The sequence below is a fragment of the Rhodnius prolixus genome, unplaced genomic scaffold (assembly GCF_049639745.1).
Source record: "Rhodnius prolixus isolate KJV_2025 unplaced genomic scaffold, Rpr scaffold_5, whole genome shotgun sequence".
Taxonomy (NCBI): domain Eukaryota; kingdom Metazoa; phylum Arthropoda; class Insecta; order Hemiptera; family Reduviidae; genus Rhodnius; species Rhodnius prolixus.
Genome location: NW_027411624.1, coordinates 30463693 through 30475889, shown reverse-complemented (window position 1 = coordinate 30475889; position 12197 = coordinate 30463693). Strand labels below are relative to the sequence as shown.

At 35.5% G+C, this 12197-nt stretch overlaps 1 protein-coding gene and 1 long non-coding RNA gene across 7 annotated transcripts in view; one reads left to right on the top strand and one right to left on the bottom strand.

Annotated features, from left to right (window-relative positions):
* Nucleotides 1-12197, bottom strand: part of LOC141458565 (uncharacterized) — a 714168-nt gene that overhangs the window by 118995 nt on the left and 582976 nt on the right. The gene's annotated exons all lie outside the window — the stretch shown is intronic.
* Nucleotides 6399-9487, top strand: LOC141457845 (uncharacterized). The gene is made up of 3 exons (XR_012460581.1): nucleotides 6399-6574; nucleotides 8395-8540; nucleotides 9277-9487. It is a non-coding gene; the product is annotated as an uncharacterized lncRNA (long non-coding RNA).

Genomic DNA, 12197 nt, shown 5'->3' with positions numbered 1-12197 from the left:
TGTGTGGCTATAAGGATAATTGTAGTACTATTAACCGACCACTCTGCAGGCTCAGAAAACACATGCATCGCATGGGCCTGGCAGATGATAGCCTTTGTAGGTTCTGTCAGGAAGAAGAGGAAACGGCACTGCACGTGTTGTGTCAGTGTGAGGGGCTTGTCTGGTTAAGGATGTTACTTCTCGGGGAGGAAAAAAAAGAAAGCCTGTGAGCTTTACCAACGAGTCGCTTTCCAGAATTAAGAGTCTGATTAAAAGGACAGGTCGGGAGGGTGAACTTTAGAGTGAGGGGAGCCACAATAGATCCAAAGGGGTCGCAGTGGTGTAGGCCTTAAGGGCTGCCCTATTAGAATCTTATCTTAAGAAAATAATAATAATAATAATAATAATGTATCTGTCCAACATTACAGTTAGGTATCTCCGTCCAGACATCTTGTCCTATTTCTAATAATATATCTATTATTATAAAAGAAGCCTTCAGAAATTCTCTCTCTGAGGATAACATAAAAGTGATTTGACAAACTGCGTATGAAAGCATTATTGGGTATGGACCATATTAAGTGGAAAATACTAAGAAGAAAAGGGATAAGCAGGGGATGAAAGGTGGATAAATGTTCAAATGGAATAAAAAGAGGAGGAAATCGTAAATCCAAGATCATAAGTACGAAGAGGATAGACCGGGCAGGCAGCTATTGGACACACCAACGACGGGAAGTGTGTTCACCCGGGCTGGATTTACTACCGGACCAACTACCATCGTCCAAGCTCCCTTCTGACCCAATAAACCACCAGGACTTTTCTCCTTCATAATAAACTATTCCTAGAACGCTTACCTCCTTCTTTCTGGCTATTTTTTTTTTTTAACCTTACGTTTTAGAATTTGGTATTAGCTGTTAAATAAATAATATAACCAATGATGAGGTTACTTCCAAACAAGTATTTATTAATAAAGAAAGTTTAATTAAACTTAATTTTGTGTAGCTTGGAAGTTAAGTAAACTTGTAGACCATTGTTGTTTCAAAACTTGTCGAAAGTTTGGAGGTAGTCTTAAATATTAGGTGTTCAAAATGAAGTAGCTTCCAATTAGTTCAGTAGCAGCCGCTAAATGATAACGGTAAGTTTATTTGAATTTATATTATAAACAGATTTTTTTTTTCTTTTTTGCCTTTTTTTTGGCATTGGCTTTGGCCATACAGCTAGCATCGTCTGGGTGCTTATCACAAGAATATCACTCACTCTCCATTCTTACTTATAAATACATTCGCTTCACACATTCATCCCTCTACTACGAGGGTCGTTTGAAAAGTCCGTGCAAAGTCAGAGAGATAGTACCACTGGCGCGTATCGAGGTTATGTTTAGTTAGTAGCATCTCTTGGAAGAACACACACCAAGTTTCAGCCAGATCGGTCTATTTCTTTGTGTTTGGCATTCGTTTGTATCGAGGAAGTCGAGTGATTTTCAAAAAATGGACGAAAAAGAATTTCGTGTGTTGATTAAACACTACTTTATGAAAGGCAAAACGCCTCAGGAGACTAAAGAGAAGCTTGATAAACATTATGGTGACTCTGCACCTTCGATTAGAACAGTTTATAAGTGGTTTCAAAATTTTCGGAGTGGCCATATGGGCACAAGTGACGCTGAACGTTCTGGACGCCCTGTTGAGGTTACTACTCCAGAAATCATTGATAAAATCCATGATATGGTGATGGATGACAGAAGAGTGAAGGTGCGTGAGATTGCTAGTGCTGTGGGCATCTCGATTGAACGGGTACATAATATTTTGCATCAACATTTGGACATGACAAAGCTATCCGCAAGATGGGTGCCGCGATTCCTCACGCTTGATCAAAAACGAAATCGTGTGAAGTGTTGCAAGGACGGTTTGTAGCTGTTCCAGAAGAATCCGCAGGACTTTAAGCGTCGTTTCGTCACTGTGGATGAAACATGGATACATCACTACACCCCTCAGACCAAAGAACAATCTAAACAATGGGTTACCAAGGGGGAATCTGCGCCAAAAAAGGCGAAGACCGTTCCTTCGGCCGGAAAGATTATGGCGACTGTCTTTTGGGATTCGCAAGGAATAATCCTCATCGACTATCTGGAAAAGGGTAAAACTATTACAGGTGCATATTATTCATCGTTATTGGACCGTTTGAAAACCGAGCTGCAAGAAAAACGCCCACGATTGGCCCACAAAAAAGTCCTTTTCCATCACGACAACGCACCAGCTCACACCTCTACAGTTGTGGTCGCAAAATTAATGGAAATACGGTTCCAACTCGTTTCACATCCCCCCTATTCTCCAGACTTGGCTCCCTCGGACTACTATTTGTTCCCCAATATGAAGAAATGGCTGGCGGGAAAAAGATTTTATTCAAACGAGGAGGTGATTGCAGAAACGAATGGCTATTTTTCAGACTTGGACAAATCCTATTATTCGGAAGGGATCAACAAACTAGAGCAGCGTTGGACGAAGTGTATAAGCCTAAAAGGAGACTATGTTGAAAAATAAAAAAGGTTTACCCCAAAAAATTAAGTAGTTTTTATTTTTGCACGGACTTTTCAAACGACCCTCGTATATACAACTATTTACATGGATGGATCAGTACTCTATATTCCTGCCATCCTTATAGCTTAACCTAAATTAAAATCACGTAATCCTTCTCTAATCATTTTCTTACATTCTTTCTAATCGGCTATAACTTTTAAATACATTCATATTTCTTTGCTAGCTCTGCTTCAGATTTAAGCAAATAGATGTTGGTGGAGAATATTATGTCTTCCTAGCGAAATGGTGCATCTCACTACCTGTATAAGTCGTCAAACATTCGTTTCCTACCTACTACATAACGTGGACATATTATTATATGTTTGAAATCCTCTTCCTCATTGCAATCTACGCAAAGAGGAGAGGACCTTTTGTTGATCCTGTGAAGATACGATCCGCACACCGCGTGGTTCGTTCTCAGCCTGCTTATTGTCGTAACAACCCATTTATTAGTGACAGTTCCCTTAAACCATTGTTGTCTAGGTAACTGATCTGTCATAGTTTTATAGAATCTCCCTTTATTACCATGACTGTAATCTGTCTGCCATTTTTCTAGTGAGGTTTTTGCAATAATACGCTTGATATTGGTGTGTAGTAATTTATAATTAGCCATTTCCCCACTATTGGTGGCTTCCTTTGCAAGTGTATCAACAATTTCATTCTCTTTTATACCACAATGACCCCTTACCCACAAGAAATTAATGCAGACTCCCTTCTCTTTAAAAATGGCAATAGTTTCTACAATCTCTGCGATAATGTGATTCATTCCTGCAGACTGGTTGTGTATATGTGATAATTTACACAACGCACTCTGGCTGTCACTAAAAATGGTATATTTTTTCTCCGACAACGAATAAATATATTTTAAAGCCGTTAAAATAGCAATTAGCTCAGATGGACGCCTCACCTTCTAATTTAATCTCCTTAACAAAAACTTACAGTTTAAAATGTTAAGTATAAGGGTTGATTAAACGCCAAAAGGTACACAAATAGCAAGTACCCATCATTTCATTTATACTTCATTGATATGATTTAAGTAATTTTACTGCATTAACTTTTCCTTCACATTTTTAGAATTTATTAGATGTCACAGACCCTTATGCTGGCCATTTTCATCTACAAAATATTTGTTCTAGACTGTAGATTGTAATATCTATTTATCTATAATAATCAAACTATTAATTACAGGTTAAAAAGAAAAAAAAAATTAGGCTAAAGATTTCAAAAACTTTTTTAAAAAAAAGTTTACACCAACATACTTTAATGATTTCATTTTATTTATTTTTATTTTTAAATAAAAATCGTGGGTTTAAGTTCATTCTTCGATTAAAGTAATTGTTATTTTATGAAGTAGTCAAACGTTTATAATAATAGGTAATAATTATCTGGCTTTATCGCAAATAATATAGTTTTCTTCAATTACATTCTCAATCTAGATGTTCTTCCCACAATGTTGTATATATGTAATATAAAATAAATAAGATTTGCATATTTTTAGGACAGCTAATTATTCCAGTATTTTACTATAAGTAAAATTAGGGGGACTAAATTAAATTACAATTGAGAAATGAATAATTATTGTTGAATAATCTACTTGTTATTAACTGTGTGTTATTTGTGCTCACGAATATTTCGGTAAGACGAATTCAAGACTGAAATATTGTTTTAAATCCTTCGTGATTCAAATTTAAACAGTGGCTGACTCTGACTTTGTCTTTTTCTACTTTAACATGCATGTATATGTGACTACTCAGAATAATTCAGAACTCATTTTATCATAATTATAACAAAAAAATATTATGAATGAACTGGCCAGCATAAGGGTCTGTGACATCTAATAAATTCTAAAAATGTGAAGGAAAAGTTAATGCAGTAAAATTACTTAAATCATATCAATGAAGTATAAATGAAATGATGGGTACTTGCTGATTTGTGTACCTTTTGGCGTTTAATCAACCCTTATACTTAACATTTTAAACTGTAAGTTTTTGTTAAGGAGATTTTTGTACCTTTTGGATAGATTTTTCTTTTTGTCTATTTTGCAAAGTTACATATCTGCTTTACAGATTTTTTTAAAATTTGGTATAAGCAATTCTATCATTATAACCTGATAAGGCGTTAAGTCGGAACCGTAACTACTGTAGAGATCTTTTTAAAGAACGATTATAATTGCGGTCCCCAAACCATCCTCAATAACAATTTTTTTGAGAAAGCGTTTTGAATAAAATAGGAAGGTATTTGTACGTAAATAGCAAAATTAAACTGCGATTTCAGTACTTCCTTTTAAGAGGAGCAAGAAAAATAAACTGCGATTACTGGACTTCTCCCTAAAAGACAAAGATTTTGAATCGAACGACAATTCATTGATGTAAATCGGTTCACTCATTGATAATTTTAACGATTGCAGTACTTCCTGTTGGTAGGCGTAAGAGCATGATGGCACTTCACAGCCACGTAGAGGAGCTTTAATCACTTCTTCGTGCTAAATTTTATCAAAATCGGACTAAGCTTTATAGAAATATTGGTAATAATAGTTTTAGAAAGGGCCTTATTTGGGTAGGGCAAACTCCCCTCCTTATGAGGCACAGCGTCGAGACTTCTAAAATGTAAATCTATACAAAATTTTGATTAGAATGACAATTCATGAAAAACGGTTTACGCGTCGATCATTTGTATCGATTGCCATACTTCTTCTTAATAGGAGTAAGAGCAGAACGTCGCTTTAAAGTTACTTGTAGAGCCCTAACTCTTTCATCCTGCCAAATTTTATCAAAATCAGGGTGAGCTTTAAAGAGTAATTAGTAATAATAATTTTGGAGGGGGTTTCACATACATGGAGCTAACTCCTCTCCCATTCGATGTACAGCGTCGAGACCACCAAAAAGGCACATCTACATAAAATTCCGAATCGAATGACACCTCATTCATGAAAATCGGTTCACGCGTTTAGGCGGTACGCGGTTTACAAAAAAGGTAACAACAACAACAACAACAACAACAACAACAACAACAACAACAAGAAGAAGAACAACAACAATTTTTGAAAAAGCCGTTTTTGCTCATTTTCGGCAACTTTTTTCTCGAAATCTATTAGATCTATGTTGTTGCAAAAAAATTTCAGTTATAAAGGAGGGTTTGTCCTATAATTTAACGAAAATTTGGGAATTTTATCTTTTATAGAAAAAGAGAAAAAAATTGTCAAAGTTGGGTGTTTTTCAACGTTACGCTTTTTCCTGCAGTTTTTGATGATCAACCCTTATACAACTGTCCTACCGGACAGTTTTAATTATAGTAAAATAGTTCCGAACCGGATCATAAACAGCACTTCCGTCTTTATTATTGATTTTGGACCCATCTGTAAATAAACGATATGAGCCAGGATAATGGGAAGAAATATAATCTTCGAAGGCCGAGGTTCTCATCTTTTCTGGTACCTTATTCAAGTCGAAAAAAGTGTTAAAACTTAATTCGGTCAATAAATGTTCGTATTTTAAGTTGTACACAAATAGTTTAACAGGAATTTTAAAAAACAATGAAAATTATATCTTCGCATTTCTCAATTTTTTGTTTTATGTATTTAATGGAGTTGTGCAGTGAACGGCTCATATTGCTTAAAAATGTATTAACTGGATAACAATAGATTATTTTGCAATACACTTTTGTATACGTTAATTGTAAAATAATTAAAAGAATGCAACATTTACCAATGCCATCCTGATAAAGTTACAAAAACTTCAATGTAAAATGTAATTCATTTATTCAAAATATGGAGATAATATGCAATTATAAAAACTATATTTGTGTGGTAACAATTAATTTTGTTTGCCACATTAAGCCACATATGTTCATTTGTAAAATGAAATGGAAAACAAAAATATTGAAATTGATTTATGTACAAATTTAATAAATGAAAACATCCTTATTTCCATTTTGGGTCAACCTCTTGCTATAATTGTAATATTATAAGCAAGTAACAATAAATAATAGTAATAACATTAATTATTTCTATTTTGAAGCTAATACTAGTAAGTTATTAAAAATTCAATTATTTAGGAATATTTTAAATTAGAATATGTTCATATATATACGAGGGTCGTTTGAAAAGTCCGTGCAAAAATAAAAACTACTTAATTTTTTTATTTTTCAACATAGTCTCCTTTTAGGCTTATACACTTCGTCCAACGCTGCTCTAGTTTGTTGATCCCTTCCGAATAATAGGATTTGTACAAGTCTGAAAAATAGCCATTCGTTTCTGCAATCACCTCCTCGTTTGAATAAAATCTTTTTCCCGCCAGCCATTTCTTCATATTGGGGAACAAATAGTAGTCCGAGGGAGCCAAGTCTGGAGAATAGGGGGGATGTGAAACGAGTTGGAACCCTATTTCCATTAATTTTGCGACCACAACTGCTGAGGTGTGAGCTGGTGCGTTGTCGTGATGGAAAAGGACTTTTTTGTGGGCCAATCGTGGGCGTTTTTCTTGCAGCTCGGTTTTCAAACGGTCCAATAACGATGAATAATATACACCTGTAATAGTTTTACCCTTTTCCTGATAGTCGATGAGGATTATTCCTTGCAAATCCCAAAAGACAGTCGCCATAATCTTGCCGGCCGAAGGAACGGTCTTCGCCTTTTTTTGGCGCAGATTCCCCCTTGGTAACCCATTGTTTAGATTGTTCTTTGGTCTGAGGAGTGTAGTGATGTATCCATGTTTCATCCACAGTGACGAAACGACGCTTAAAGTCCTGCGGATTCTTCTGGAACAGCTACAAACCGTCCTTGCAACACTTCACACGATTTCGTTTTTGATCAAGCGTGAGCAATCGCGGCACCCATCTTGCGGATAGCTTTGTCTTGTCCAAATGTTGATGCAAAATATTATGTACCCGTTCATTCGAGATGCCCACAGCACTAGCAATCTCACGCACCTTCACTCTTCTGTCATCCATCACCATATCATGGATTTTATCAATGATTTCTGGAGTAGTAACCTCAACAGGGCGTCCAGAACGTTCAGCGTCACTTGTGCCCATATGGCCACTCCGAAAATTTTGAAACCACTTATAAACTGTTCTAATCGAAGGTGCAGAGTCACCATAATGTTTATCAAGCTTCTCTTTATTCTCCTGAGGCGTTTTGCCTTTCATAAAGTAGTGTTTAATCAACACACGAAATTCTTTTTCGTCCATTTTTTGAAAATCACTCGACTTCCTCGATACAAACGAATGCCAAACACAAAGAAATAGACCGATCTGACTGAAACTTGGTGTGTGTTCTTCCAAGAGATGCTACTAACTAAACATAACCTCGATACGCGCCAGTAGTGCTATCTCTCTGACTTTGCACGGACTTTTTAAACGACCCTCGTATTCATTAATTAAAATCAGAAGGTAATGATTTATTTGTTTCACAAATGTCAAAAAACTGGAATGTACATCAATTTGTACAAAGAAACATTTTGTAAAACTTTTTTTTTGTCTGGTAATATGCGATGGAAAATTCAATTGGGACCAAAATTCTAAAAAATTAAGATTATTAGTCAGCATTTTGAAAATAGAAATTAGATCTGTACTTTTTCGTCAATGAATTGTATAATCTCATCATAAGATATGGTATGCTTCTCTTTTTTTCCCCGAGTTAGCGGTCTTAAAAAGCGTTTAATTTGAACTGTTTTGCAACTTGATTGAAAAATCACGTTTGTGAAATGAACAAAAAGTTGCAAGAATGACTAGCAAAATTGCCTAACAAGAAGAAAGATGTAACATTACATTGACAGCTTACTTATGATTCCCATAGAATTATTTGTAACTGTCCGAGTCTTTTAGGCATCTTTATTGAACTTTACAGATGAGAAATCTTGTAGATCCATCAATCAAACAATGAAGATGAGAGAATCAGCAGTAACGTATTGTGCCTATGTGAAGAGCTTGCTCCTCAAGCTCTTCACAAGTCTTTTGGATTAATCAGTGAAGCGTTGAGAGAATGCTTTAAAGGTGGGTGTAAGAATACAAATTTTTCCTATAAGATTACCTGATTATTAATGCTTACCCAGACTGTTAGCTTCTTTTTAAGCATGATTGCAGCAAGCTTCTTGCTTCCTTATACAAAATGTTTGCCAATGTGAGCTTTTAAAAGCAAGGTATATTTAAAGCAAAAAGATTTAACGAGCATCAACAATATTGAAGCTAAACTTTAAGGATTTGCTTTCATCAATTTAAAGATCTATTTTCCATTTAGTAATAACTAAATCATTCTTTGGAGTTGAATTTATTAATAGGTTAAATTGCACTACAATATCTCTTATTTCATACATACACTTGTGCTTCATAACTTTCAAAATGGAATTGGTACCACATACTAGTAAATCCAATAAGTAAAGTGATTTTACCTGTATGAATAGCGTTTCAAAACTTTCTACTCCCCTTGTTTACTATGTAAATATCAAATATTTATTAATAGGCGCAATAGAAAGGCGTATGTATATCCAACAGTTATGTAAACTCACATGAAGTATGAAAAAGTTATTCTCTTTGGTTTGAAAACAAACTCTACCTTATCTGGTACCAACTCTTACTACAAATTTTAACAAATTTATATTTACTTTACACGTTTGGTTTTCCCAAATAACATAGTTGGCGTTATTGCTTCGTTGCTTCAATAACAGATAGCAGCTGCCTTGAAAAGAAAGACAAGATTATCTATAAAAATGTTTCCTTTAAATGTTTTTAGATGTTGATCAAGTAGGTGTGCCATTTATCATTTTCAAGATTACAGAAAATCGATACAGCTATTTTGGAAAATATCCCACAAATGTATTTTTGTAATATCGCATTTCTAAGTTAACCATTTTCCTCACCCTTGGAATTTAACAATAAATAAAATAAATACCCTTGGAATTCTACCAATGTTGTGTCCTTCGGTTATGTAAACTCTAACCAATATTAACTAGTATAATATTAAAAATGTGGTAATAATTTTGTTTATCTCATCTTTCAACAAATAATTTAAGAAATCATCCAGGGTATTAAGAAAAATTTTAATATTGGCTTACATAAAATAGAATCCTGGGCAAAGAAGTGGCGGATTAAAATGAACCCACAGAAATGCCAGCATGCCACGTTTACTCTCCGGCGGGGCTCCTGTCCACCTGTCCTCTTCAACAGCAATCCACTTCCTTATAGAGATCTGGTGCGCTACCTTGGGCTCTACTTAGACAAAAGACTTAACGTGGAACCCACACACTAGACTTAAAAGACCAGCAATGACGAAACGTGCGAAACTGCTTTACAGACTTCTTGGACGTCGCTCCAAATTACCCATTGAACTCAAACGATTAATATACAGTACTATCCTCAAACCTATGTGGACTTACGGACTAGAGCTGTGGGGTTCAGCCAAACCTACAAACATACGGACAGTACAAACATTTCAGTCAAAACTCCTCCGACAGTTAGTTGACGCTCCTTTCTACGGTGACTGACCTCACTCTTCACCACGACCTCAACATTCCCTTCATAGACCATCTCGCCAAGACTAAATATCAAAAATTCCATACTACACTTTCGACTAGCTCTAATCCTCTAGTACAGTCTCTCGCCTCCTCAGACATTCCTAATACTCCTCGCCGACTGAATCGCCAGTGGCCCCGTGACTTCCTTGAGGTCTGAAGAACTAAACGTCATTATTCTCCTATCTCTTCTCTCTCCTACCCATACTCTCCTCCTCACATTCTCCTATCTCATATAGAGAGTGCAACCGCTGGGTAGCTTCTCTCCTTCTGCTCTTCCCGCTCCAGTTCATCTCATACACCTCCTATTTACTTATTGTATATACTGTATACAGATTGTAAATTACAAAATAAATTTTTAAAAAAAATATTGGCAAGTCAAAATGTATAAAGTGTGATTCTACAATTACCTTACTACTATAACCCTTGCAATGATTTACATCAACATTAAATATAAACTGTTAAAGGGATCATTTTGCATGAACAAACTTATAAAAGATATTAAAGATAAAGGATACTTCTTTAAGAAGTATAGTTCTCTTTGACTTTTCCACTCAGAAATTACATCCGTCATTTCTGATCAGAGTTTTAGTTGCTTCCGAGTTGTAAGCCATTTTCAAGAGAAACTAAATAATTGAATCAGTTAGGTTGCACTTTCTGTTGCCCCAGTAAGGTAGGTGGGTTACTTAGAAACAACATTAGAACGAAAACTGAAAGTCAAATTTGAAATTCCAGCGCTTTTGTAGTTGAAGTTATTTTACAGTTTACTAATAACTAGTGATGTCTGTAACGACAGAAAATTGTCCGGAGATCAGCATTGCTCTGAAAAAGACTCCAGGTGCCAATGAAATGAGATATTGACGCATCTTAGATTAAAACCCGTAATAAATCTAAAACCAAATATAAGCATACGAAATAAATGTTCGATTTCTAAAATTGGAAAAAGAAAAATATTGATACAAAAAGACAGCGTCAATAAAATTTTCTTTGAAGTTGGAAGCCTTATGAAACATTTATTTCTTGTGCAAACTTGAAGAAAAATTGAAATGATCGAAATTGGAAGGGAATGCTCCAAGTAAGAGAGGAACGCAGACAAAGGTACATTGTTCCCCCGTTTACACCTCATCGCTAAGTGGGGTATCGGAGCGCCATTAAAGAATAGTCAGCCAGAAGAATGTTCTGTAAATTACTGGACACAAGTAATTCTAACAATAAGAGATAGTTATCTTTCAACTTATAAAACCTAAATAGTTTGTATAGTTTCAACTAGCGCCACGGTAGCCGAGCGGTTAGAGGCGAGACCTGCGAAGCTAATATGAATTGTGGTAATGGGTTCGATTCCTGGTCTTAGGCCTTGGATTTTATTTAATGGTTAATAAAAGAAATTTACAGTAAAGTATGTTTGCTAGTCGCCTCCGTCCTTGACACTTAATTGGTAGTTGGACGTTAAGCCCCGCCTGAAAAAATAGGCAATTTACTGCTTTACTTTGTATAATTTATCGGACACAACAGTCTTAACAAAGAAGGCCTTCGTCATCTCGAAGATATGGGAACTGGATCTAGAATAACTCTTACATGGTTACAGGTAGCACAGACTAGTGTGGACCTAGATAAGGCAACAGTTTTTATAAATTATTCGCTAAGGTAGCCTGGACACAGTTGATGTGAAACTCTAACCCTTCCGAGTTTAAGACCCACTACTGCGCATCTGTAACAGGATAACAGGTTTAAATAAAACATTGCGACCAAAGGAAATTTTTTCCCGCATTAACATAGTCCTTTCTTAGAATACCAGCAAAAGGGGACCAGGAAAACTGGATCAGCAAGGCAGTTATTTACTGCGAATAGTGCGAAAGAATCTCAGGACCTCTTTGGCAACAATGGCTCTCCGTGAAGAACCAAATACCATTTTCTAAACTGAGGAACCCAAATGCAAAAATCCATTATCAAATCATCCATAAAAATGGTATTGTTTTTTAATGGGTGATTTGCCATGCGAAGAAACAGAATTCAGTCATTTCTACGAAAGTTTAGAACCGCTAATATTTTCTTCTTTCCTTAAAAAAAAAGGGCAAAAAATATGAAATCTTAAATTTGGGTATTTTAGTAGGCAATTTTCTCGATTAAGTATAAATTATACTAC